This window comes from Balaenoptera physalus, assembly GCF_965194825.1.
Source record: "Balaenoptera physalus genome assembly, chromosome: 8".
Taxonomy (NCBI): Eukaryota; Metazoa; Chordata; class Mammalia; order Artiodactyla; family Balaenopteridae; genus Balaenoptera; species Balaenoptera physalus.
In genome coordinates, this window is record NC_138887.1 from 104,814,828 (window position 1) to 104,842,252 (window position 27,425).

Sequence of the window (27,425 nt, forward strand, 5' to 3'; positions counted from 1 at the left end):
AGAAGGCCTTGCTTTTTATCATAAATGCATTTCAGAAATGCCTTTATGGCTTGGGAGGGAATATGTGGGCCCCTTCTTGATAGGCACAAAGGAATCGTTCATTCTCCATTTTGCCTCTCTCTTTGTACCCTACTCTATCTTCTTGCCCTTCTTAGTTATTAAGGCATGTTGGGTGAACCCCCTTTCTTTGGGTGAGAGGGCATTTATCTTTCTCTTGCACATTGGCACTCCCATGGGTCAAAACAGATTTCCCCCCTTACTCAGGGAGGACTGGAGGGAAGAGGTGAGAAGCAAACTCGACTTGCCTCTGGGGTTACAGAGTCTGCAGCGGTGCAAGGAGGTGCAACAGGATGTTTCTGGCAGTGGCTGTGGAACAGGCGCTTCTGGGGCACCCCACCTGGGGTGTGTCAGTAACAAGGCTTCCTGAATACAGGGCTGGATTCCCACATCACTGTGCCGGGGGAGGCTGGTGTTGAGGTGGGGAGAGAGGTTAATACGGGGTGTAGAGAGACAAACAGCTGGGGCACCTGTGTGCACGTGGGGACAGAGGGTTGAAGGGAAGCCCTCAGTGCTGTTCTGACGAATCAGAATTTGTGATAGAGGGCTTCCCTGGTGGCACAGCAGTTAAGAACCCGCCTGCCAATGCAGGGGACACGAGTTCAAGCCCTGGTCCGGGAAGATCCCACATGACGCGGAGCAACTAAGCTCCTGTGTCACAACTACTGAGCCTGCGCTCTAGAGCCTACGAGCCACAACTACGGAGCCCATGTGCCACAACTACTGAAGCCCCTGTGCCTAGAGCCCATGCTCTGCAACAAGAGAAGCCACCGCAATGAGAAGCCCACGCACCACAACGGAGAGTAGCCCCCGCAGCAATGAAGACCCAATGCAGCCAAAAATAAGTAATAAATTAATTAATTAATTTTTAAAAATCATAAAAAAAAGAATTTGTGATATAGACACAAATCCTGGACAATTTAATGTGGAAAACTGGATTTTAGGAAACATTCAAACAGCACACCAAATGAAGAACCGTGTTCACTGGTTGGCCTGTGTTTAACACACAAGCAAGTATGTTCCTTTACCCTGAATCTTCTAAATATTTTTATTTTTAAAAGAGAGAAATTTCCAGTAAAATGTAATTGCGTGTGTTTGAGGTACAAGAGGGTGGTTGAAAAGAGAGGGAGGATAGAGGGACTGACACACAAGATAAAATTCTTCAGAGGAGTCTGAGAAGAATGCCATGAGAGTGCCTTGATTCACTGAAGCTTTTTGAAGGTCTAGAGAGAAGATTCTCATTTCTGGGGAACACCCAAAAGGACTCTGAAGAATGTTCTTTTTCTTATTATGTTTGTTTATGGAAACATTTTATTTTCATATAGGTTTTGGGGTGTTTGTTTTGTGTTTTACCTAATTTGGCTTTGTAGCTATGAGATTGGGGGAGGGGAGTAGTTAGAAAGCTCATTTTATTTTTAAGGCTGAAGTTTCTGATGAAATTTTGGTAACTTTCTGGAGATTAGTTATCTCAACTTTTGGTAGTACAGTTCACGATCGGTTTTAGTGATGAGCATTAAAATTGCAAATAACTGATTTGAGTGGATGCTTGTTGGTGATTTTAGCATCTGGTTCAAAGGTTGGTTCCTACCTTGTTACTTGGAACTCTGCCCTCAGTAGATGTATTACTTTACCACCATTTTCAGAGTCTTTGGAGTCACATTTAGGTTAAAATTCTCACCTGGCGAGCTTTGTGACTTCGGGCAAATTCTTTAATCACCTCAGCTTGTTTCCTCACCTGTAAAATGGAGCAAATAACAACGAGCTGGCAGTGTTATTCTAAGTGTCAACTTAAAATGATATACGGGAAAGGTCCTGGCATTTACTAGCTGCCCAGCAAATGTTTGCATTGTTTTACTTTGATTCCATTCCTGAACTCTGTGCTCTTGGCCTGCTGCTAACAAGCAGACAGGATAACCACAGCACAGTCTGGCTGGAGGGTATTTGTTGCCACCCAGCTTGCAAGACCGCTTTGCCTCTGTCAGGAACAGGAGCCCCTGGAATTTTCTTCTTTCTTTTCTTGATTCCCTCTGTGTCTCTTCTTCCTCACATGTAACTTGTTATTAGTGGGACACTCTCTTGAATGTTTGTTTGTACCTGAGTCTTTCTATTTGTGAATAGTATTTGCCTGATTTAGGTCATCCCAACTGGTAGACTGAGTTGATGGATCTGGAGAACATTCTATTTCTACATTCCTCTGTTAGGGCATTTATCACAATGATAGAATTTTTTGTTTTTATTTTACAAATATTTGTTTAGCTCCTATCATTTGCCAAGCAATGGAAAAAAGAATGTCCCTGCTCTCATGGAGCTTATATTCTAGTGGGAGAAGTCAGACAATAAACCAGTATAAAATACCCCAGATGTGGTAAGTATTGTGAAGAAAAGTAGGGTAAGAAAGAGTAAAATAGCATGCTGTTTTCCATTGGGTGCTCAGAGAACATGTCCAAGCAAAGACTGGAGTGAAATTCAGCAACAAACCATGAGATATCTGGGAGAAAAGCATTCTAGGCAAAGGAAAGAGTAAGCACAAAAACCCTGAGACCAGAGTAGCTGAGGACAAGTGAGCAAGGAAAGGACTTTGTCAAAGATGAGGGCAGAGAGGTGCTGGGGACAAAATTACTTCAGGCCTTGTAGATGGTGGTCAGGACTTCAGATTTTATCCTGAGAGAGTTGGAAAGCTGTTGGAGAGTTTTGAATAGATGAATGTCATAATCTCATTTAACTTTTCTAAAAGTACTGCTTTGTCTGCCATATGAAGAATATCCATAGGGGGCAAAAGTAGTAGCAGAGAGTAGAAAGCCATTGCAGTCATTCAGCTGAGAGGTGATGATCTGAATGAACTAGGTTGACAGCTGTGGAGTTGAGAGGTGGTTATATTCTGGATGTCTTATGAAAATTTGCCAATGGGTTGAATATGGGTATGAACAAAAAGAGGAGTCAAGCATATCTCAAAGATTTTTGGCCTAAGCAACAAGAAGGAAGAAGATGTGCTTTCCAAAGAGAGTGAAGACTGTTGGAAGAGCTAGTTGGAGAGTAAGATCGAGTTCAGTTTTGGAAATGCTAAATTTGAGATGTCCGATAGCCAAGTGAATATGTTGAGTAATTAGTTGAATACATGACTGGAAAGTCTGAAAGTGAGAACTAGACCAGCATTGTCCAATAGGACTTTTTGTTATGATAGAAATGTTTTATAACTTCACTCTCCAATATGGTGGCCACTAGCCGTGGGTGCCTACTGAGCACTTAAAATGTGGCTAGTGAAACTGAGGAACTGATTTATTATTTTACTTAATTTTAATGAATTTAAATTAAAATTTGAACTGCCACAGGTGGTTCAGGCTACTGTATTGGTCAGCATGGAAGACAGTAAATAGAAATTTGAGTCATCAACATTTCAGTGCTGCGTAAGGCCATGAGACTGGATGAGATCTGCTTGGAGGGAGCATAGGTAAAGCAGAAAAGATGTCGGAGGATCAAGACCTACAGTGCAGAGAGGTTAGGTAGATACAGAGCTGCCAGCAAAGGACGTTCAAAAAGGAACAGATGGTAAGGAAGCAAAAGGCGAACAGAAAGTGGTTTCCAGGAAGCCAAGTGAGGAAAGTGTTTTGAGGAGAGTGAGCCACTGGGTCAAATGCTGCTGAGCTGTCCGTCACCCTCAATCATAGTGAGTCACTTAAGCAGTCTTTAGAGAGACAAGTCCTTATCTCCAAGCTAGCATGTTGTTATTGCCTTATAATTCCAAAATGAAGAAGGTTGAACAAATGAATGGATCACTCAGTCAGCTTTTACAAACTTATTTGCAGGAGATATGCTCCCTAATTTAATGTCAGTGCACTGAAATCTTAGAACTATTACCTTTTGGAAATCCCAAACTGTGCTCATTACTTCTTTCTCACTAGTACTTTCCACCATCTCACCCTCCCTAGTTTTAACAGGACATGATTTTGGAGAAGCTGGGATAGAGACAGCGTCAGCACCTCTTATCTTAGCAGTTGACATGAGAGAACCAAATATCTGGCCCTAGACTTTCTCTCTCGCTGTGTGTACACTTGGTTTGCACCAACTTTTAGGGTCAAATGAAGAAGTTACTGGGTACGGCTGGAAGGAAGCAGATGATTTTACCCCAAATCCCTGAAACATTGATATGGCTTATTAAATTGACTCCTGTGATACTTACATATAATTTTTTTTTCTTTTCTCAGTTTCCCTTTTAGTTCTCGTAGACTCTGACTATTGACAGTTGACTTTGTCTCTCCTGCCTTTTCTCTTGTGTATGTTTTTTCCTTGGTCTTTTCTCCATTTATTCCTTTATTTTGAAAAGTTCCATTCATTGTTCCTGTGCCCTGACTCAGATTGTCACTTGGTCTAGCTAGCCACACATATCATTGCTTTGTCTTGCTGTACCCTAATATGCCTCCATTTGGAAGTTCTCCCCTGTGTTCAGACCTCTGACTCTATTCTGTACACCTGGCTCTGCCTTCTGTTCCATTCTGTGTGTGTTATACTGCTCCCCATCATCTCTGATTGGCTTAGAAATCTCAAAGAAACAAAGAGACAACAGACATGCCTTTCTCCTTGCCACCTTTTATATGTTGATTATAGTTTCTATGGTAATCCTCTTCAGTATGATTTTAAATACTTATTATGATACTTTGTTGTTAATACTCATTTTCTTTTTTCTTTATATCTGTATTGTACCACCTTATAATACTGAATGAATGTTATAATTGGCACAGAAAATTCATTATCATTCCTATTGTTAAAATACAGCCACGCGGGTAGTGTTGGTGCAGCATTGTATAAGGAGGAACAGATGCTAAGGTAGTAAGGGGCCGGAATCTTGAGACCCACACTGACCCTCTGTAGTGAAGTCCAAGGGGGGCAAGGAATTTGTGTCACTCTCAAGCTCTGAGTTTAAATCTGCCAAGGGAAAAATGCAGAGTCGTAGCTTGCCTGAAATGATTAAGTCACATGAGGGATGGGGAAAGAAAATCCCAAAGGATCGGTGGCTAGAAAATCTTTTACAGCAATTGCATGAGACCCTAGAAATCAGAGATGGAAATGAGAGTGGATTATATATACTACAAAAGACAAATGCACACACATTCCCTGCCGAATGGGCTTTTAATAGAAGACAAGCCGAATAAGACAAAATGTACGGTAATTAAGGGACATCTTAGGAGGGGTCAGGGTTGCTGAATTCTTCACACATTCATACATTTAGTTTATTTTGAATTCTTCTATTATGATAATTATATTACAGTATGAATTTTTACAATCCAGTTACATGAAAATGACAGATTATTAAGTGAGGTTTGTGTGTTTAACCTCATGATTCGGTTGTATGCCATTTATGTGCCTTGCCTAAAATGTTTGCCTTCTAATACTTATTTGTTAACCCAGCTGCCTCCGTTTATTGCTGCCATATTACAATGAATGTTTTCTGCATTTTTATGAAGAGCCTATTAGCAGCTTAGGCTTGATTTAAAGAATTTCTCCAGTTTATTAATACAGTTCATCTCTGTGAATGAATTTAGTGCTTTAATGCTATTTATTTACTCCATACCATAAAAAGTAATATAATAAATAATGGGTCCCTTGGGCTTGTGGTAAAACTCAGTGATCATTCTTTCAGCAGGAAGATGAACACAACTTGAGTGGAGAAATAATGATCAAAATTCACTATGCTCACTGGGATGCCATTTATATATACCTGAATCTAATAAAGGCAGAATTACAGTGCTTAACATTATGCTTAGTACTGGCATCTGAATGTAATGAGACTGGGAGAGGGAAAAGACTCAGTCATATTAGCAACATTTTAGAAGATATCAACTCCAAATTAGCAATTCAAGTAAGAAACTGTTCTTAAAAGTGTATAACACCTGATTTCTTGGGCTAAATAAATGTTAGGTTAGTGTTTTCCTCCAGCTTCATCCATGGAAAACTCTTGGACTTTGGGGGGAGGGTGGGGATGGGGGACATTGTTTCACAATTCTTTCATTATCAATTTATTATTAATTTGGAGGTTTTTAAGATGACCCGGTCAGTTGTTCATAAATGAAATATCTGCAAGGCAGACCCTCAACATGGTCATTGGTCAGTAGAGCTATTCTATTTCATGATTGAAGTCCAGAAAGAGTTAACTCATGAATACTCAAAACTGTGTTTAAATGTGTATATATTCCAAGATTATTCAGGTTATTTTTGTATTATCTTTGCTTTTATTTCCTTCTTTAGACATTCGTTCCTTGAAATAAAGGGTTGCAAATTTACACGCCAGTAGGAGCTTGATTGATAAATGAATGACTTAGGCACACTGGAGGACCCTTGTTCCATCTTAAGGGGCCAGCCTGTACTCAGGTCCAGCTAATGTTTGATTTTCATGTGAAATCCTCATATATTCAATTGTCATCTAATGTTTTAAAGTTAAATACTGTAGTCTCATACCAAATATGTCAGCACTCTGGTTTGGGGTCATAGGTTGCCAGCTTGATAATTCTGCTTTAAATTATAAGTTCCCAGAAGTGTTTACACAATCAAGGCTCCTATTGAACTATTAGCTCCAGTCACTCACTACTGGTTTGAGTGTGCCTCCACTTTGATTCCCCGTGGTCATGCCAGTTTACCTCATGATACATTGCTAGGGCTTTTTCTTGAAAGTAAATTATTTAAAACTTTTAACGTCTTTAAAAGAAGGGTGCTGAATAAAGTGAGGTATTGCAAAGTAGAGTACATACAACTCAATAAACACGAAATACTTAGTGTTGTTTATATTGCATTTTTATTTTTCAATCTTTAAAAATCAATATAATTAAATTTTATTTTATTGAGTATTTATTAAGAAATAAATGGATGGTAGAGGGATATGCTTAGGTTTATCTTTATGGTAATAGAGTCATAGACAAGTGATTTGGTGATTGTGTTTTGCTACTAGCAAATGATAAGCAGAGTCAACACCAAACGGAGGAATCAACTGCAAGCTTACCTTTTTTACAAAAATAAATATTAAAGGATTTTTTCATTTCATCCCAAGTCATTTGCTAAAGTCATAATTTTATTGTTTATCATATGATAGTCAAGAGAGTTCATACTGATCTGTCTCTATGATCCAATGTTGCTTCTCTAGATAAAAATTTATTTAGCATCAACTAGAATGGTATATTTGTACATGTATGTAATAGCATATCAATCTATGAAGGCTTTTTGTCTTCATAGTTCTATTTAAGGATAGGTTAAACCACCTTAGAAAACCCCAGGTTACCCATAACAACCAGGCAGTGTATTATGGAAGTACACTATAGGCTGTGTGTAAGCCTGTGGTTCTCGATCAGGGGAGAGTTGACTTTATTCTGAAAGATTCTGAGGGCTGATTTACTAGTTGTCTACTTCCAGTGTGAATACATCATCCTACTTTGTAGACTATTTGACTTAGAGCAGACTGTATTCCTGATGGCCCTGCTAAGATAAATAGCCCTGGACTGTGTTTTCAGATAACAGGGTAGGAGTGGGCCCTCTGATGAGAGCCTTCAGAAGGCACAATTTTGATTTGGGAAGCCAGGAGTTCAATACTTGTTCCTTTTTTGGACAGTTTCAATTATTAGATGGAGATGAAATCTGCCTCCTTGTACTTTTTACTTCTAATTTCAACCTCTAAATTCACATAGCACTATTTGGTTCTCTTCTCTGGCAGTTGAGAGTTTCTGCCTTGTGCATTATCTATACTTGTCTCATGAATAAAGAAGAGTGACATTGGGAAGGTTGCCTACTCCATGAGCCTGCAGCTTTGTCGAAGCACATGAGTCAGATCCGCTAATGCAACTTAGTCAAGCAGAGGGTCACAAGATCAGTGTGGGATGGGATGAGAGTTGCAATTCATTCAAAAAAAAAATATTTATTGAGTGCCCATTATACACCAGGCACTGTTTCAGATACAAGATGTTACTCATACTCTAACTTTGTATCTTAATTTACTTTCTCGACTGTATGCTCTTTAAGAACAGGATTCTTGTCTGATCACCTTTGTATCTTCTGCCTCACCTAGCACAGCATAGTACATTGCATTTAGAATGTGCTCAGAATTTTATTTTTTAAAAAAGTGCAAGATCTAGTTATACATATTTTGGAGAGCACCATAGAATAGATCTAATCCTTCTGTGACAGCCATTAAATATATGTCACATTAGCATAATGTCCAGGCTAAATAGTCCTAATTTTAACAGTTCTTTCTTTTACATAGTTGGATTGCCCTTCTTTGGTTCTTTTTCAGTAAAGTATCGTCCCTCTTCATGTATAGGAACAGGACTGAATACAGCATTCATGATGGGATGTGATCTAGACAAAGTGAAGGGGAGGGTACCGTGCTCTCTGTGGTTTATTAATTTCCCATAAGGCATTTATTAACTATCACCTTCTCCTTTTTCCCCAAGGTTGCCTTACTTTTCTTTTATTAAGTAAATATAGTAATTTACAGGATGTTAGATATCTATCTGATACCCAAGCATGTATGCCCTTGAACTATTTACTTTCCTGTTTTCCTGATAATTTTCACGAGTGAAAAGATTGTCTATGATTAAGACCTTTTATTTGCAGTCAGAAGTTCTTATGCATAATTATAGAAAGCTTTTAGAAAATTCGTATACAGTTGTCATTTGGGGATACAAAAATATAGTAAACGTGTGTGTCTGTGTGTGTGAGAGAGAGAAACAGAGACAGAGGGAATGAGATGGAAATGATCAATGAACGAGATCGAAGTGATCAATCTCCAAGGTTTGGCGTTCTTGCCTCCTTTTTTTTGATGGTAATTCTTCTTCATATTGATAATATTTGACTTATCCGTATAGAATATTATTCTGTTTTATTTGAACTCCTTATTTCCTATGCATGACACAAAACTAATTAGTTTGGTAATTCTTAGTGTTTCCCTTATTCCTCATTTTTAAGTTCTAGAGAAAAGAATTACAAGATTCTTATTGACATCTTTGTTACGGTTAAGATGCGTTGCTGTTTATGGGAACAGATGACAAATCCCCATGTCTTTGTCATTGCACAAGCCTGCTACCAAATCCATGGATCAGAGTACCCTATCCAGATGATTTACTAGGCTAGATTTGTTCCATGGTTTCATCAGTAGACACTTCTCGTCTTTGTCAGCTCCATCCTGATCTCCCCACAAGGGATATGTAGTAGAAATTTTCGGATGTCAAGTGTATTGCATGCAATTAAAAAAAAAAAAATGACTGTCATCCAAGTTATCAACCATAAGAATGAAATTCCAAAGCTTCAATTTGGGATTACAGGCTTGTGTGTGAAAGTTTGCTTTTTTCTGGCCTTTACTTTGGCTTTTGCTTTCTTTCTATATCCCAGCTTCCTTCATTCTTCAGTTTAATTTAGCAAATATTTAAGTCATCACTGTGTGCAAAAAACTGTGCTAAGCACCTTGATGGTTACAAAGATAAATGAAAGCTCTGTTCCTTTTTTCCCACTCCAAAGCCACCCAAGGAAACAGTCACTCTTAAATCCTTCCCTTTCTGCTGAATAGCATCAAAATAGAATGCTTTGGTTTTTTGGGTTTGTTTGTTTTTTTCTTGTTAGTTTTAACTTAAAGATTTTGTGTATTTTGTTTGTTTCTTTCACTGGTAGGTACTTCTTAGAGAGCCTTCATCACTTAGTGAATTAAAATGTTTATTTAATGTTCTGTTATGTGTTCAACAGTATACTCTGCTTAAAATGCATCACTATAATTGTACTCTTAAACTTTCATTGACTGTTTTAATAAGGCTCTGTTTTCTCCTGTTTTGTTCAAGTTAAGAATAACCTTAAAATAAGGGTGAACTTAATGGTGTGGAAATTATATCTCAGTAAAGCTGTTATGTATACGTGGAGGAACCTAAAAGATCTTACCTAAATAATATTGCTGTATAAATACAAATAGGCTTCTTTGGTTAGATTTAATCCCACGTATAACAAATTCGCTGGGCCATTTTGTAGCAACATAGTTGGGCCGCTTTATTCCACATACTAACTCCGGTTCTAAAACTAGATGGAATCTTAGTTAACTAATTGAAACACTCATTTGGATAAGAACTTAAGCAAGGTTCAGTAATTCTCAATTTCCCACTTTGCTTGCAAAACACGATGTAAGTACAGAATTACGCTCTTCACAGCTTATTACTCTGTGTGTTCACTCACAGGGAAATAATTTAATGCAGTTTACTCCCAACTGTTTCCCTCATGCTGACCCCTTTATTAAAGTGACTGATTTCTCAAGGTTATGTTTATTTTGAAAAAAAAATTTGGGGGGGGAGGTCATAAATTTCATCCCACACCTGATCTCATTCTCCTTTTGTTTTTTTCCCCTTTAAAATTTTCACATTGTGTCACCAAACCAGCTCTTGATAACTTCTACCCACCCTTCCTGCTTGGTTGATCTGAAGTTACTTCTTTCACTTGGATACCTATTTTTATATCGTTCTGGTTATTCTTTATATGTTCAAACTAATCTCAGGACTTTTGTTTAAAATACCTCTTATCTATTACATGTTAATAACTTAGGCCCTTGCCTTGGAGTATTTTTTTTTTCAATGCTCCCAACCTTGGACAAGCAGGACATGTTTTCACCTACTGTCCCTGGAAGTCTGATGCTTCTCTCCCATAAATTGTTCTTTTGGAGATGGACCATCATACTGCACGTGAATACACCACTTAGAACATTTTGTTTTTAGAATTTTACAAAGCCTTTTTCTTCCTTTTGCCACCTTTGTTCCAAATCATGCTTTTACACAGTCTCAAAGCATTTTCACAAAGTGTTGTCTTTAAGTTCTGCTTCTCATAGCTGATTGTATTCTAATATATCCCTCTCCCTCTGAAGGCCTCTGAGCTTTATTCTCACTGCAGATGGCCACCACACAGCCACTGAGAGCAGAGCCTTCGGCCTGATGTTCCCAGCGCTCCTACTGAGGCTGCTGTGTCATGCATGCCCCAGAGCTGGCCCTGGGGAGTGTTTGTAGCTTCACTTGAGTTGCACTAATCCTCACAGAATATCGACATTATATTAACTATAATGCTTTATAAGCAGTTGAAACTGCCGGTCGTTCTTTGTGGCAGGCCTTTATTTTCTCCTACATGTTTCATTTTCTCAGTGCAGAACATCCTGTAGAATGTTGATGCTAAAAGACTACTCAAAATGGCTGTAGATGATAATATATGCCTTACAACATTAGTTTGCTAATTTGTCTATGATCTAAGTGTGGGAGTGAAAAGAAAGTTTAGAATGGTTAACAAATCATATCTCATTGTTAAGTAGTGGGGTTTTTAAAAAATTAGGTAAAAGTCCTTCATATTGATTTAATGAATGAATGAATTAATTTTCTCCCTTCCAAGGAGTGACCTTTATTTCTAAGTGTAATCCCTGTGAATTAGAGGTTAAAAATCTTTGTTTTACATCTGGAGAGCAAATGGATGTTCCCACTTCAGTCTCAGACAAGAGGGTGATTGATGGCTTTGATATCAAATTCTTAACTGAAATAAATTTTGTCTCAGTTTGAGAGAAAATGGTGATAACACAGGGTCCTTTCAGCCAGCCAACCCAGGCATATGAGATTTTTCTTTCATCTTTATTTGCTTGTATCCTGGACTGAAAACCTCACATTTTCTCCTAAAATATTGATTTAACAATATGGCAAATGTTTAAAAATATCTAAAATAAAGAATATAGCACATTCTACTGAAATAGGAGGCCAATAGTTTATACATGCTTGGTCTAATGCATTCCTTACCTTACATAAATCTCCAGAAAAGCTATAGGAAGGAAACACATTCCTCTGACACGACTGGGTGTAAAATGGATATAAACCAATTACTTTTTGCAGTTCTTAGTCTCAGGAATACTGACCCTTCTGACTTCATTTTCAGGCAAGAACTCTCTACCTCCATCTTGCAAGGAAAAATAATTGAGCAGAATTCCTAGCAAGAAGCAAATCAAGGTTTTCAAAGAATAATTTTGCTAGGACCTATGGAGCAAATCACCTCTAAAACATGCAAAGGATAGTTATTTAAATACATTTAAGCTTCTAATCAAAGAGGTCTTTGATGAACTTTCCCCACTCTAAATACATCAACATAAGTAAAGAGAGTAGAGAAAGCCATTAGAAAATCATTATAATAAACACCAACATTGATCCACTTCTCTCTCCTTTGGAACCTCCCCTCCCCTCGTTTTAAGCTATTCAGGTGGGTTCTGTATAGTGAAGTAATCAAACTCTCACAGGCCATCGTGAAAGAAATATGTGATTTTAAAAACTTCTTTAAGATTTCAAGGAAACTGGGCAGTCCTGCGAGTGCCTGGTTTTTAGCTGTGACTTTCAAGTTGAACCTTTTTGATGGTAAATAGCCTCCTGCTTATGCCTGTGTGTTTTGGCTTTAAAAAATCAATCTCTGAGAAAATGGGCTTCCATCTTCCTTTCAGCCCCGTCTCCTTTGATGATTGATGTTCATTCAGTAAGCTGCTGACCCAAGAAAAAAGAATTGTTTGTGCTGTTGTTTTGAATAAATAAACTTACAAAGAATCAATGGCTGTAGCTTAGAGAAATTAGATGGTGGAGAGCAAGACTCTTTCTGCCATGTTTCTCATGTAAATAAAGCAGGTAAAGGGCATTTCAGCACCAGATATCTTTTTGAATGATGGAAACTTGCTTTGAAGGGAAACTTTTCTTTTCAGTTAAAAAGAAATGTTCTCTCTGTATCTGTAGTGAGAAAAAAAATCTGTGTTTATGACAAAATAGGACAACTGCCTTATCCCTGTAAACAATTTCAGACTGGCAATAGCAAGGCAAGCGTGCCCATTCACTGGGCCTTAGCTTACATTCAGTATTGTTAGTATATGGACTTAGGTCCTCCCACTGTAGTTTAGAGAAACATTTCTGAAGGACTTTAGAACGTTTTATTTAGTTTTAAGATAGACAGGTGATTTTTCTGATCCAGCTGGCTTTTTTTTAACTGATGATACATGAGTAATTTTGCTTTGCCATGTCACAATTTCCTTTACCTAAACCATACCACCAGATGTTTTGATCATGGAGGGAAGGTGATATCACCAATAATGACTGTTTTTCAGGCAAAAATGTGATTCAGTGGGTTTCTGGCCATGAGACTTACAATCAGTGTTTTAGGCAAGCCAAGATATTTGAAAATATAAAGGCTGCCTTGCTTTTTATTACCTTTTATTTTGGTACCACTTACTCAGCAGTATCTAATAAAAAGAGTATGTTTCACTTCTTAGTTTACTTAATCCACAGTTTCAGCCAAAGCAGCATACATTTATGTTAATAGTACATGCAGGGTCAGAACTTAACATTAACCATGTTTTATAAATTGTGAACAACCTGAACATCAGGGAATAGTGGGAAGGCTAACTAAATTATGGTATTTTCAGATAGTGTTCTATTTTACAGCCATGAAGTCAGTTTTCTGTTCTTTAAAATGGAGATAATAATACCTAGCTCATAGGGCTGAGATAAAGACTACATATGTTCATATACGGGAAGCACTTAGAACAGTGACTGGCACATAAGCATCATATAGCTTTTTGCTATTCTTATTAGTGGTAAACACTAACAAATGTCCATGAAGAGCCTTTATTAGGAAAAAGTATATATGTTTCAAGTGAATTTGTGATTATAGACACGGTATGATCTTAACTATGTAAATATTACTAGGAGGTAATATAACAAATAACAAGCATAGTTATCCCTGGGTATTATTTTTCCTTTCTTTTAATTTTTTCTGTATTTTCTGTTTTAATCAGATGAACGTATGTTCTATGATTTGAAAAAAAATGTGATTTAAAAAAGTTTCACTAGCTCTGACATAGAATCCAAGAATGCATTTTTTCTAAAAGAAATGATCTGATACATCCAGGTATGCTCAGGCAAATTCAGATATAAATAAAAAGAGTGAATGCCCATCAGTGTAGAGCAAATGTAGAATTACAGCATAATATAGTTCTATCTAGTTTCAAGTCCTTATGCTACCAGAAACTGACTTAAAACCTTAGAAGTATCATCTGGAAAATGGAAATAAGGTCATTTTTTTCTGTTGATCTCAAGATGGTTGAAAGGATGCAATGAGGAAATATATGTAAAAGTGCTTTATAAATATTACCTAGAAGTTGTAAAGTATTCTATCTAGGCTTTCTTTTTTGTTTAGAATTTCAACGTTACAAACTTTCAGGTATGAACGGTATTAACTAAAGATATTTTCTAAAATTGTTATGAAAGAATGAATGAAGTTTGATTCAATAGTTAGAAAACAGGTTTATCTAAAACTCTTAGGATTCAGTCTACACTATATCCCCCATTGGGATTCAGATATCTATGAAGAACTGATTAGGTTGTTCAGAGTCTAGTTTATTGCAAAAGAGAATCAAGTAGACATTCTTAGGTCAGTAAGCAATACTTTCAATTTAGAAGGGGAATGGCGATTTTGTGTACACATAGCTCTGGTATCAAACATTTAATTGTCTCCAGCCCAGCCCTCTTCTTTACTTTCTTTCTTTTTTTTTTTTTTGAATATTTGAATTTTATTTATTTTTTTATACAGCAGGTTCCTATTAGTTATCCATTTTATACATATTAGTGTATATATGTCAGTCCCAATCTCCCAATTCATCCCACCACCACCACCACCCCCGCCAGTTTCCCTCCCTTGGTGTCCATATGTTTGTTCTCTACATTTGTGTCTCTATTTCTGCCCTGCTTTACTTTCTGTTATTCAAATTTATTTAGTGTGCAGTAAAGGGAGTTAATCCCAGCGAGTGGGCTTGCCTACTTTTGCCCCCATGTGCTGTTTGGACAGTGAAATCTTTCAGTGCTGATACTGAGCAATAGAATTGGCACCGCTGTGTAGATTTACAGTCTTACCAAGAACTTGGGAATTTGTTTTACCCTTTCCTTATAGTAAACCGAGTCCATCTTTTTCAGGCTCAGCTTATCTCTTCATAAGGTAAGGAATTCTTGTGAAGGGCAAATAAAATGATATATGTAAAAATGGCTTTTGAAAACACCTAAATTACAGACACAGGTTATTTGTATAGCCTCGAAATATCTCTCCCGAAGTATTTATTAATTACTGTGGTGGTTTTGAGACAAGAGGGAACAGGGCAGGGCACAACCATTAAAGCATGACATAGCTGTTGAGAAAAACAGGATAGGATGAAAACTAGTTAGAACCCATTAGGCCCAAGATGGCAGAAGCTTCAACTTTCAGTAGACATTGAGCCTCATTATACATTTATTGTAATACATTAGCATATGCTAAATGACACGCCCAAAGGTGCCATGACAGTTCCAAGGCTGACCAGAAAAGGTCAAAAAGTGGAGGGTGGCCCAATTCCTGGAAATCCCTGACCCTTCCCCAAAATATTTGGAATAATTCTCCCACTTGTTAGCCTATGAAATTACCCAGCCCATAAAAACTAACCACCCCTTATTTGGGGACTGCTCTCACTTTCTGAGACAACCCCATTCTGCCTATGGAATGCGTATCTCTAAATAAACCTGCTTTCATTTTCTATGGCTCACTCTTGAATTCGTTCCTGCACAAAGGCAAGGGCCGTCACTTGGCGGCCTGTCCCAGGGACTCACTGGAGACCTGGGACATGACCATCCTCTTGTGCCCCATTCTCCTGCAACAGTTTTAACATAGATCCACAAATTCTTTGATACTCTTCCCTCCAGTAGGAAGCAAAGCCAATTCCCTTGCCCTAGAGTGTGCCCTGGACGTAGTGACTCACTTCTAACAACCAGGGTATCTGGAAAAGGAAAAAATAATTTTATGGTGAGGAAACTTGATAGATACCGCCTTGCAGGTGATCAGTGTTTACAGCACTGGTAATAAGGCATATTGATATCATGTATCCCCTGATGTGGTAAGATGAAAAGGGCACTTCACCTCTGTGGTATCCTCTCCAAAAATCCATAACCACGGTCTAATCCTGGGAAAACATCAAAGAAACAAAATTAACCAGCACGTACACTGCAAAAGTTTTGAAATCATGAAAGACAAAGACCAAGGAACTATCATAGATTGGAGGAGACTAAGACCTGACAACTAAATTCAATGAAACATCGAGGACTAGACCCTGGAACAGAAAGAGGATATTCGTGGAAAAACTGGGGAAATCAGAATAAAGTCTATAGATTATAGTATTGTATTATACAAAGGTGGACTTTTTAGTTTTGGTAATTACACAATGGTTAAATAAGGGTATACAGTAACTCTCTATATTGTCTTTGCAACTCTTCTCTAAGTGTACAGTTATTTCAAAATAAAATGTTAAAGAAAAGTCTAGTACATGAGAAGTATCATACAGGTGTATAACAACTTTATTCAAAAGAAGTGATATGCTGGGTACTATATTCAGTTGTATATACTAGAGAAAATCTATGTCATCTGTATAATTAAAAATTTTATTAATCTGTTTATTTTTAAATATACACATGTATTGTAACACATACTTTTCCATTTCCTATCTGGGAGGGATGTTATATCCAAATGGTTGAGATGGAAGCTCATAAAAAATATGAAAATTGACAAGTTGGATAAATGATATAGAAATAAGTCTGTTAAGCATGGTAAAGATAATAATGCCATTGGAATAGCTAACAACTACGGAATGGTATAAATCTAGCACTCTTTTAATCACTTTACATATATTCATTTGTTTAATCCTTACACCTAAAACTTATGACCCATGAGGCAGGCACTGTTAACTATACTCATTTTGTAGATGAAGAAGTTGAGTCACAGAGGTAAAGCTCAAAGTCTTACAATACACAAACCAACCATTTTGCCCTACTAAGAATTCGTATGCTACTAGGTTCATACCATAATGTTTACTAAAGAAACACCCTGGTAGCCACGGGTGGCATGATGGAAGAGGTGTATACACTGAACAATTTCATAAGCCACCTTTCTCATGCACATGTTATCATTTCATTGCGTACTAGTCCTGTACCAGATATAAAGTAGTGTTTATGATCAAACCCTTTTACCACCACATAGGGTCTGAGGCTCTCAGTCAAAATGATTCAAAAGCTACACCTGCGGGGTCCTGGAGCTCACTTATTTTCTCAAGCACCATTACGTGCTTTTGAAGGAAAGGAGTTGGTCCCCAGATGGCAAGAGGCTGTATGGATTTCCCCTCTGCACTGAACACCATGAAATGCTTTTCTTTAAACGAGTTGGTGTTCTGATCTTGCAGAGACGTTGTCATTCTATGAAAGGGGGAGAAAGTATGAGAGCCCCTTTGAAAGACCGCCCTTCCCACCTTGATTTTCTGAGCACTGTGACTCTTTTGATTGTCATCTCTCCTCTTCTTTTCTGCCTGTCTTTGTGGGGCCTCACTTCTCATTCCCTGTGTTTATATTACGTGGCTCATTCCAGCTGACACATTTTGTTAGTGTTATCAGACAGATTAGAAGGAGTAAAATCACCGGGGAGTGGGGGGGGGGTGGGATGGGGGGGTGGAGTGTTGTTTCTCATTCTTTCAGGTCAACAGGCTTACTTTCAAAGATAGCACTCCTTGATTGCTCTGCTTGGGGCATAATTGATCAGTATCAAGTTTGCAGCTTATTCTACATCTGACTTGTTAATTTCACTCACAGTGTGCTGATTTCATATCCAGCATTTGTTCATATGATAGGGCTCATGATCTAATGTACATATATATTAAACTGTTCAGAGACTGGCAATAGAAGAATGACTGGTTTTATAATTTGGTAATCTGAGCCATTAGAACTAATATCTGTAGCTTTTGAATCAAAGAAAACATGATGATTATTATTCTTTCACTGATCATTAAGTATTGTTTAAGGTTAGAATTTGTAAAAATAATTTCCAGCAAAATCCTAATTTAAAAGCCCTACTCCTAGTATAGTTTTGTGGTCTACACAACATACTGTCTCTTTTACCCAACTTTCGGGAATTCACATGAGATTTTTAGGCATTTTTGAACCAAGGAAAGCAATTTTGCCAGTTTTGTTAAAATTGTTGTCACTTCTATGACACTATTTTTTCACGTGGAAATAAAAATCAGGTAATAAATATTAACATCAAGATATGAAAAACTGGTGAATATTTTACCTATACATCTAAGGATGTAAAATAAAATACCTAGAAAATAGAAATTTCCCCTTTTATTGAAACATAGCATATTAAGCAAATGATCACAATGCACAGTCAAGTTTGTTTATACTTGTATAGCAAGCTGTACTAGATCATTTAGAAAGTCAACAAATCGCACTTGCTATTTTAAAGATGTATTATTCTGCCAGCATTAACATGTATGATTTATCCAATTAGCTGCTTTAACAAACCTTAACTAGTGCATACTGCTTAGCACACATACAAGGAAGTTGTAGCTCAGAAAAGATGTCTCTAAATGTCATATCATCCTTCTGCCTTTTGGCACAACTACATGAAAACTATGAAATAGTGTTTTACAAATGAAAGATAAAGTATTCATCTTTCGTGATGATGTATTAAATTTACATTCATTAATTTAAAATTTATTTTAAATGCCAGAAAACTTTATTCTTTGAGTTTTAATGCACTCTTGTAACTTTGTAAATGATGCAAAATTATGGTTTAACTACACTAAATGTAAACTTGATACAAGTTTACATTTACAGTGTTGTATTAATTTCTGCTGTACAGCAGAGTGATTCAGTTATACATATATATACATTCTTTTTTATATTCTTTTCCATTATGGTTTATCACAGGATATTGAATATTGTTCCCTGTGCTATATAGTAGGGCCTTGTTGTTTATCCATTCTATATGATATGCTTTTAAAGACAAATAATTTTAATACAAAATTACCATATTTTTATTTGATTTTCAATTTAAGGATTGGTAATTTAAAAAATGCCAAATTACATCACCTTTGTAATAATTGGGTTTGATGAAGTAAAAAGATTTCGCACAATATGTGACAAATGTGTGGGTTCTAGGTCAAAGGAAATGGGGGAGAAAAAATATTAGCAATGACCACATACAAATAAAATAAAGGGACTTTGATTTCTGGCAAGGTTGAAGGCTAAAAACTCTGGAAAATTTGCCAGTACAAAGCAGTTAGAAAAGCTGGATATAGTGTAATAAACTTTCTTTTAACTGTGTTTCTGACCTTGTTAGAGAGTAAGAAGTCCCTTGGGGGTGAAAATAAAGAGAAAACTGAAGAACCAGAACAGTAAGCTGATACTGATATTGCAGCTGCCTTGGGGGCATTTGTCAGTCTCACTAACCAAGAGGCTTGAGTTTTAACAGCTGCATCACTACTGGAGACAGGACCTTGGCCCTATACAAGAGGGGATTTAGAATTAAAACCATCATATAAAGCCTAGAATTTTTGATGGGTTACACCTTCAGTAAAAGGGTAAAGTAGAAAAAAATCCACTCATCAGCAAAGGAAGATGACAAAAAAATTTGTCCTGGCAGAGCAAACAATTCTTCTCTACAGGAATATGACTAATTTAGGCCTTGGTTCTTCCCATGGATAAAATTTCCTAGTGCATGAGTTCACAACCCCAGAAAATAGGTAACCATGAGCTGGAGTCAAGCACAGATAATAAGCAGTTGAATTAGTTCCCAGTAACTTTAGAAGTGGAATTACTAATTGTAGAATATAAAAAGGGTATGTTTCAAACGTTTAAAAAATAAAATTTGCATCAAAAACATGATAACAGAATAAGATGCTCTCAGAAAAAGACTAGGCAGTCTTAACAAAGAACCAAATAGATTTCTAAGGATGAAATTTTAATCTTTGCATTAAGAATTTAATTTATGGTTTAAATATTAGACACACTCTAGATAATTAGCAAACTATTTAAAACATCTGAAGAAATTACTTAATGCAATGTATAAAGACAAAAGATGTAGAAAATAGGAAAGTTAAAATATGTAGGATGCTGTGGCCCTTTTACAAAGGACCACAGATTCTTTGATGCTACTCCTATCTTTTTTTTTTTAATAGATCTTTACTGGAGTATAATTGCTTCACAGTACTGTGTTAGTTTCTGTTGCACAACAAAACGAATCAGCCATATGCATACACGTCCCCATATCCCCTCCCTCTTGAGCCTCCCTCCCATCCTCCCTATCCCAACCCTCTAGGTCATTGCAAAGCACCGAGCCGATCTCCCTGTGCTATGCTGCTGCTTCCCACTACCCAACTATTTTACATTCGGTAGTGTATATAAGTCGATGCTACTCTCACTTCGCCCCAGCTTCCCCCTCCCACCCCATGTCCTCAAGTCCATTCTCTACGTCTGTGTCTTTATTCCTGTCCTGCCCCTAGGTTCTTCAGAAACGTTTTTTTGTTTGTTTTTTTTTTTTAGATTCCATATATATGTGTTAGCATACAGTATTTGTTTTTCTCTTTCTGACTTACTTCACTCTGTATGACAGACTCTAGGTCCATCCACCTCACTACAAATAACTCAATTTCGTTTCTTTTTATGGCTGAGTAATATTCCATTGTATATATGTGCCACATCTTCTTTATCAATTCATCTGTCAATGGACATTTAGGTTGGTACCATGTCCTGGCTATTGTAAATAGTGCTGCAATGAACATTGTGGTACATATCTCTTTTTGAATTATGGTTTTCTCAGGGTATATGCCCAGTAGTGGGATTGCTGGGTCATATGGTAGTTCTGTTTTTAGTTTTTTAAGGAACGTCCATACTGTTCTCCATAGTGGCTGTATCAATTTACATTCCCACCAACAGTGCAGGGAGGGTTCCCTTTTCACCACACCCTCTCCAGCATTTATTGTTTCTAGATTTTTTGATAATGGCCATTCTGACCGGTGTGAGGAGATACCTCATTGTAATTTTGATCTGCATTTCTCTAATAATTAGAGATGTTGAGCATCTTTTCATGTGCCTTTTGGCCATCTGTATGTCTTCCTTGGTGAAATGTCTATTTAGGTCTTCAGCCCATTTTTCAACTGGATTGTTTGTTTTTTTGATATTGAGCTCCATGAGCTGTTTGTATATTTTGGGCTACTCCTATCTTGAGATGGAGTCCATGCCCTTGAAACAGGGCAGGCTTGTGACTGATTGAACTGAGTGTGTGGCATAAATCCTGTTATGTAATTTCAGAGGCTTAAGTCCTAAAAGGCTATATAGCTTCTACCTTGTTTGCTGAAATAATTGTTCTTGGAACCCTGACAGGAAACAAATCCAGCTCCCCTGTGGCTGCAATGTTTTGAGGAATCCCAAACCATATAGAGAGTTCAGTCCCAACTCTTTGGGTCACTACTAGTTGTTTGAGTATTCCCAGCTAAGGTGCCAGACATCCTGGAACAAACACGGTGCATCTCTGCTGTGCCCTGTGAATGGCTGAACCACAGAATGGTGGTGGTTACTAAGTTTTGGTGTGGTTTCTTACTTAGCAATAGGTAAATGGAACGGATAAGATAAGAAGTTCTAACATATATCTGAAAGAAATTTTAAATGAAGATAACAGAAAGAATGGGAAAGAGGCAATATCTAAGGAAACAGAAGTTGAGAAATTTCCAGAATTGATAAATGACGTACATCCTTGGGTCCCAGAAGTATAATGAATTTCAAGCAGGAAAGATAGAAGGAACCCATGCCTTCATGCAGCAAAATAAAACTGTAGAACACCAAAGCCAAAGATAAGCTATTAAAAGCAGACAGATAGATTACTTACCAGTGGAGTACAACCTACGTTAGTTGGTATAGCAAAAAACTGGAGACATCCTAATCATTCATTGGCAGAAGGATTGATAAATACATTGATATGTTACAGCAAGAAAAAGCTACCCATTCTATCCAGCGGTAAGAAGAAATTAATGGGAGCTTTATATATAGAGGTGAATCAGTCTCCCAAACGTAAAGAAGAATATGGTGCAATGGCATTTATATAAAGTTGAAAAACATAAGAAACCGTACAAGTGGGTATGTCTTTGTGCTCTTTAGCAATACATACATATATAAAATATAAAAAGACATTTTGAATGGTAAACATTAAAGTCCGTATAATGGTTACTTCTGGGTGTGGGAGTGGAGAAGGAAAAGGAGTGTAATTACACTCAACGCTTTAACTCTGTACTGTTTTATTTTTTCAGCTGGGTAGCAAGTACGTGGGTATTCATTATTCTTTACACTTTTTTGTAAGTATTATATTCGAATATTATATAATAAAAATTTGACCAAGAATATGAAGATTTAATGAATGGTAGTAATAAGAAGCTGTGTGACATCCCCTTGAAGTACATATTTAGTCTGCAAGGATTTGGAGGACAGAGATTAAGCAAATCCTATTTACCTTTTGGTTTAAGTGAATGGTTTATCACATAGGAAAAAGATAAAAGCAGACATGGCATAAAATCAGTTCTACTTGATTGGGAGATTTTGAGCCTTGGTAGTGGCGGTGGATGGAGGGGAAGAGTGGAGGAAGTGAAATAGGAGATAAGGAACATTATGGCTGAAGTCTTGGAATTGTTAGAAATGGGATATGTTGGTTGACAATGAGCACGGTGGAATTTGAGCTTTTATATTATTAGTGATACCATTGAAAAATCTTTATATTCTTAAAATCTTCTGATCTTCTGAATATCTGTCGTGACAAATAGTCTGCAACATCTTGTTGAAGATGACTATATTTTATTTCTCAAACACCTGGCAATCACTGTGATTTGTCAACAGTAAGTGAAGTCTTCTAAGTGAGTCTGAATGGGAAAGAGAAGGGAAGTGTGTGGGGCTGGGGAGGAGAGACTGTGGAGAGATAGGTGGGAAGTGAAGAAGTTACTGATTATAAAATTATGAAGAATGCTGGTTGTGAGGCTGTTACCACCATCTTCATTCTTCTCTCCAAGGGTAATCTGGTCAAATGGATAAGAACGAGTGAGGGAGAGGACAGCTTACTTAGAGATTTAACTCAGTTTTAAAATCCATTGGCAAAACTTTTGCTCAGTCTTTTAGTTGGATCTTTTCTTTGCAAAGAACGGAGACTCATTCAGGTTATTGCAGGTGTTATGGCATGTATGTGATGTACTTGGAAGTTATTAAAAAATGCAGGGGAAATGAGAATGACAGTAAACATTGTAAAGCTGAGCAAAAAGAGACAGCGGAATCTGAATGCTAGCTGGCGCACGAATATCGTCTCCCAGTAAATTACTCAACTAACTTTCATGCTTGCTTTTCCCTCATTGTAGTTTTAAAAATTCAACTTACTCATCATGACATTTCCAGTATATCTCTACATTGTAATCCTTTAGTTGCCCTTTTTTTTGTCCCCTCCCCCTAACTACCTCATTTCAATTTCAACTTACTGAGAGTAGGAATTTGAGCTTGGCTTATAGCCAGCCTTTGGATTGGCTGCCATTGGATAAGATGTTTACCCTTGGTACAATTAGCTATAGCTTGATAGGATGGAGTCTTGCAGCAGAACAAGGTCTCTAGGCTGACTCCATCAACAGATACTGTATGTGGAGCAGATGTCCTCAATGAGTGTGGCAGTTACTTGAGCTAATTATAATTAATACATGCAGCTGTGTACAGTCAGCAGAGTATGATTTCCATCTAATCAGCTGGCACAAACTGAGATTTGACTGGGCTCCTACATTTTTGATAAATCTCTAGGCAAAGAGTAGTTATGCTTTGGAATCATATTAAGTTTAACAGTTGAGTTTCTCTGGTATCCTTATTGTTCCATATATTTTGAGTTCTATATTTCTATTTTGGTACTTGCCCCTCTCTCTCTGTTGCCTCTTAGCACCTTTGTTCCCCACACCTCAGGATCTGACTGTTATTACAAGTACTAACCTTTCTCTAAACTAGTTAAATTTTTCAATCTGGCCTTAATATACATTCAAGCAGTTGTGCATTATTTTATCTTAACTATTTATTAATTAGTTGCCATGAAATATGACTTTAAAAAAAAACTTGTTGGATAAGGGTATTTATTTAACATAAGTATTTTAATTACATCTTAAGATACTAGTGTATGAATCCAGCAAACTGTGTGTACAGGCATATGCAAATTTTTTAAAATAAATTTATTTTTTAATTTATTTTTGGCTGTGTTGGGTCCTCGTTGCTACGTACGGGCTTTCTCTAGTCTCAGTGAGCGGGGGCTACTCTTTGTTGTGGTGTGCGGGCTTCTCATTGCGGTGGCTTTTCTTGTTGTGGAGCACAGGCTCTATGCATGCGGGCTTCAATAGTTGTGGCACATGGGCTCAGTAGTTGTGGCTCATGGGCTCAGTAGTTGTGGCTCAAGGGCTCTAGAGCGCAGGCTCAGTAGTTGTGGCACACTGGCTTAGTTGCTCCGTGACATGTGGGATCTTCCCGGACCAGGGCTCGAACCCGTGTCCCCTGCATTGGCAGGCAGATTCTTAACCACTGTGCCACCAGGGAAGTCTCATATGTAAAATTTTTAAGAGTAGGCTTAAAGGATATCTATATTTGCCTTAAAGCACTCTTAAAATAGTTTGTCCAGAGTAGAACTATTTAGCATCACTTTACGTGCCATTGAACTCAGAGTTAGAAGCATGACTTAGACACCCTGTAATGCAAGTAGAAATGTCCTGAGGCCTTTGCATAATTTTATAGGGATCTTCACCAAAATCAGGAAGAAGGTAGTACATTTTACAGCGAGATTAACTCGGAAAAAGCTGACCTTTTTGTGAAGCCAGCTAAAAATGGAATTCTGTGTGTAGGCACACAATGTATAGAACGGGCATTATATTATGTACATATCTACATGCATTTTTCCTTTGATCAATGTATATGTTTAATGAAGTAGAAGTCTTCCACAAAATGAAAATATATATTGAAAAAAGTGGCAGCATAAAACAGTATCTTGCAGCTTTTTACTTTGAGTCCCAGTGGATTAGTGATTTTACTTTACATTGGAAATGGCAGTACAGTGGTGATTATTGCTCCTTTGGGACTGCTAAGAAAAGAAATGGTGCCCAATTTTATTAGTCATTAGTATTCTCTGTTATAAATGGTATGGGAAGCTCTAGGACAAGAAAAACAAGGCCTGAATATATTTTTTTAAACAAGTAAATGATCTTTCAGTATCAGTAAACATGTAGTTTGTCTGCCTTAGAAAAATAAAACCTTTAAATGTAATTTAGCTTGTCTGTCCTTTTAAACATTTCAGAAGGCATAGCCCCCTGGTCCAGTCCAGGCCCATTTTTCTTTGTCAGGCGATGCTTCATTGGTTCCTGTGTGAAAGTTTTGACATTTTTATTACACTCTGAATACTTGAGAAACCAAAAGATGTCAGTGGTATCTCCTCTACCAGTTAAGCGTTCGCAGTTTTCTGTGTATACGTTGAAATTGTTCAAATGCCCTCTTTCCTTATGTATATTTTGTTCTGTTATTATTTATCTAAATGGTTTATTCATATGCAACCCAGTCCTTCTCATCTCCAGATTTATTGACATAAGTCAAATAGTTTGGAAAAGAAATCCAGTCTTGAAACTGTGTTTCAGTCTTTCAGTAAACTAGCCAACACATCAGCAACCTCTTGGTAAGTAAATCTTATAGTAGTGTGATTGTGACCCTCCTGAAATACTTTCCCTGATCAGTTTAAGCTTCCTTCTTTAGTGTTCAACCAGTTCCTCTTGCATCTCTCTATTCTACCACATATGAAATACAGAAACCTGGGCAGTCTCATGGCCCGGTCTTACTATACCAGTTTAACCATGAGACCTGTGCATTAATGAAGAGCTTTACCACCAGTTTTCTTGAAGAGGAGAGAAATCACTGTTGAAAATTCATCTTGCAGCAAAACTTTGTTAAGACCTCCTGTAAGAGGGAAGAGATACGGGGATATATGTGTAAGTATAGCTGATTCACTTTGTTATACAGCAGAAACTAACACACCATTGTAAAGCAATTATACTCCAATAAAGATGTTAAAAAATAATAATAATAAAATAAAGTAAATAAAAAGGTCTTGTGTTACCAAAAAAAAAGGACCTCCTGCATGTAGCTTTTCCAAACCCCAAGGTTAAGAGTCTCAAGAGCTGCTAAACACGTGTCCACAGGCCCCGTCTTGCTGTGCTATTTCTCATTGCCTTCTTCTTCCTCCTCTCACTGCCCAGGCAAACTCTGCCTCCTTGGATGCCTGGCCTTCTCAGCTGTAGGCCTTGTCTTGAAGGAATTCTGGTGAATAAAATACTTCATCTCACCGAACAGATTCATACGTTTATAGTCTGTCCTTTTACACAAAGGATTTAAGGTGGCTTATAAAGATACAAGTACGTAAGCTCAACTTAATAATGTATGAGAAATAGGAAAATGAAGGAAACTGTGGCTCAAAAATTCAGGCAGAACCAGTCTTGGTGTTAGTCTGCTGGTCACAGGCAGACCATTATGTGTGTCTGAGCTTTCCAGGGGTCGGTGCAGAGATGCCCATACGTATCACTCATGTGAATCCTTGTATCACATGTTATAAATGGTTTACCATCGCTGTGCTCTAACCACACTGGCCTCCTTTCAGTTTCTCATACATGCCAAGCCCTTCCCCACCTCAGCACCTTAAATTCTTAATTTCAGCGTTTCCTCCCCAGGGACACTTTACCTGACTTGTTCGTTAATCTGTCTCTCCCCATTACATTTATAAGCTACTTCAAGACAGGGACCCTGTTACCCTTAAGAGTTGAGCCTCCGCCCAACTAACCTATCAACTTTGAGAAGACTTACTGCTATAATCATTATTTAGTGGCTGGGACAAAACCAAGCCATTAACAGCTTAAATAAGCCTGTGTTGATAATTGTTACGCTGTTAGTGACAGCAGCATTTCTAGTCTTCATTATTAGTGATGTCCATTAAGTTGTCTCAGCATTTTAAAAGTTTGACATGCAATTCTAGAGGTATCTGAATTATGCTTATCTGAACAATTATGTTGCATGCATCAAATCCTATTATGGTAAAAGCCAAAGGCCTGGACTTCCCTGGTGGCGCAGTGGTTAAGAATCCACCTGCCGATGCAGGGGACACTGGTTCGAGCCCTGGTCTGGGAAGATTCCACATGCCGTGGAGCAACTAAGCCTGTGCACCACAACTACTGAGCCTGTGCTCTAGAGCCTGCGAGCCACAACTACTGAGCCCATGAGCCACAACTACTGAAGCCTGCGTGCCACAACTACTGAAGCCCACGTGCATAGAGCCCATGCTCTGCAACAAGAGAAGGCACCGCGATGAGAAGCCCACGCACTTCAATGAAGAGTAGCCCCCGCTCGCCACAACTAGAGAAAGCCCGCGCATAGCAATGAAGACCCAACACAGCCAAAAAAAAAAAAGAAAACAAAAGCCAAAGCACT

The 27,425-nt window shown here is 37.7% G+C and overlaps 1 protein-coding gene and 1 long non-coding RNA gene across 2 annotated transcripts in view; both read left to right on the forward strand.

Moving 5' to 3' along the window:
* EXOC4 (exocyst complex component 4) overlaps positions 1 to 27,425 on the forward strand; it is an 808,183-nt gene that overhangs the window by 415,006 nt on the left and 365,752 nt on the right. The gene's annotated exons all lie outside the window — the stretch shown is intronic.
* LOC309666098 lies at positions 876 to 26,074 on the forward strand. Its single transcript, XR_014266895.1, has 2 exons — positions 876 to 17,555; positions 17,586 to 26,074. It is a non-coding gene; the product is annotated as an uncharacterized lncRNA (long non-coding RNA).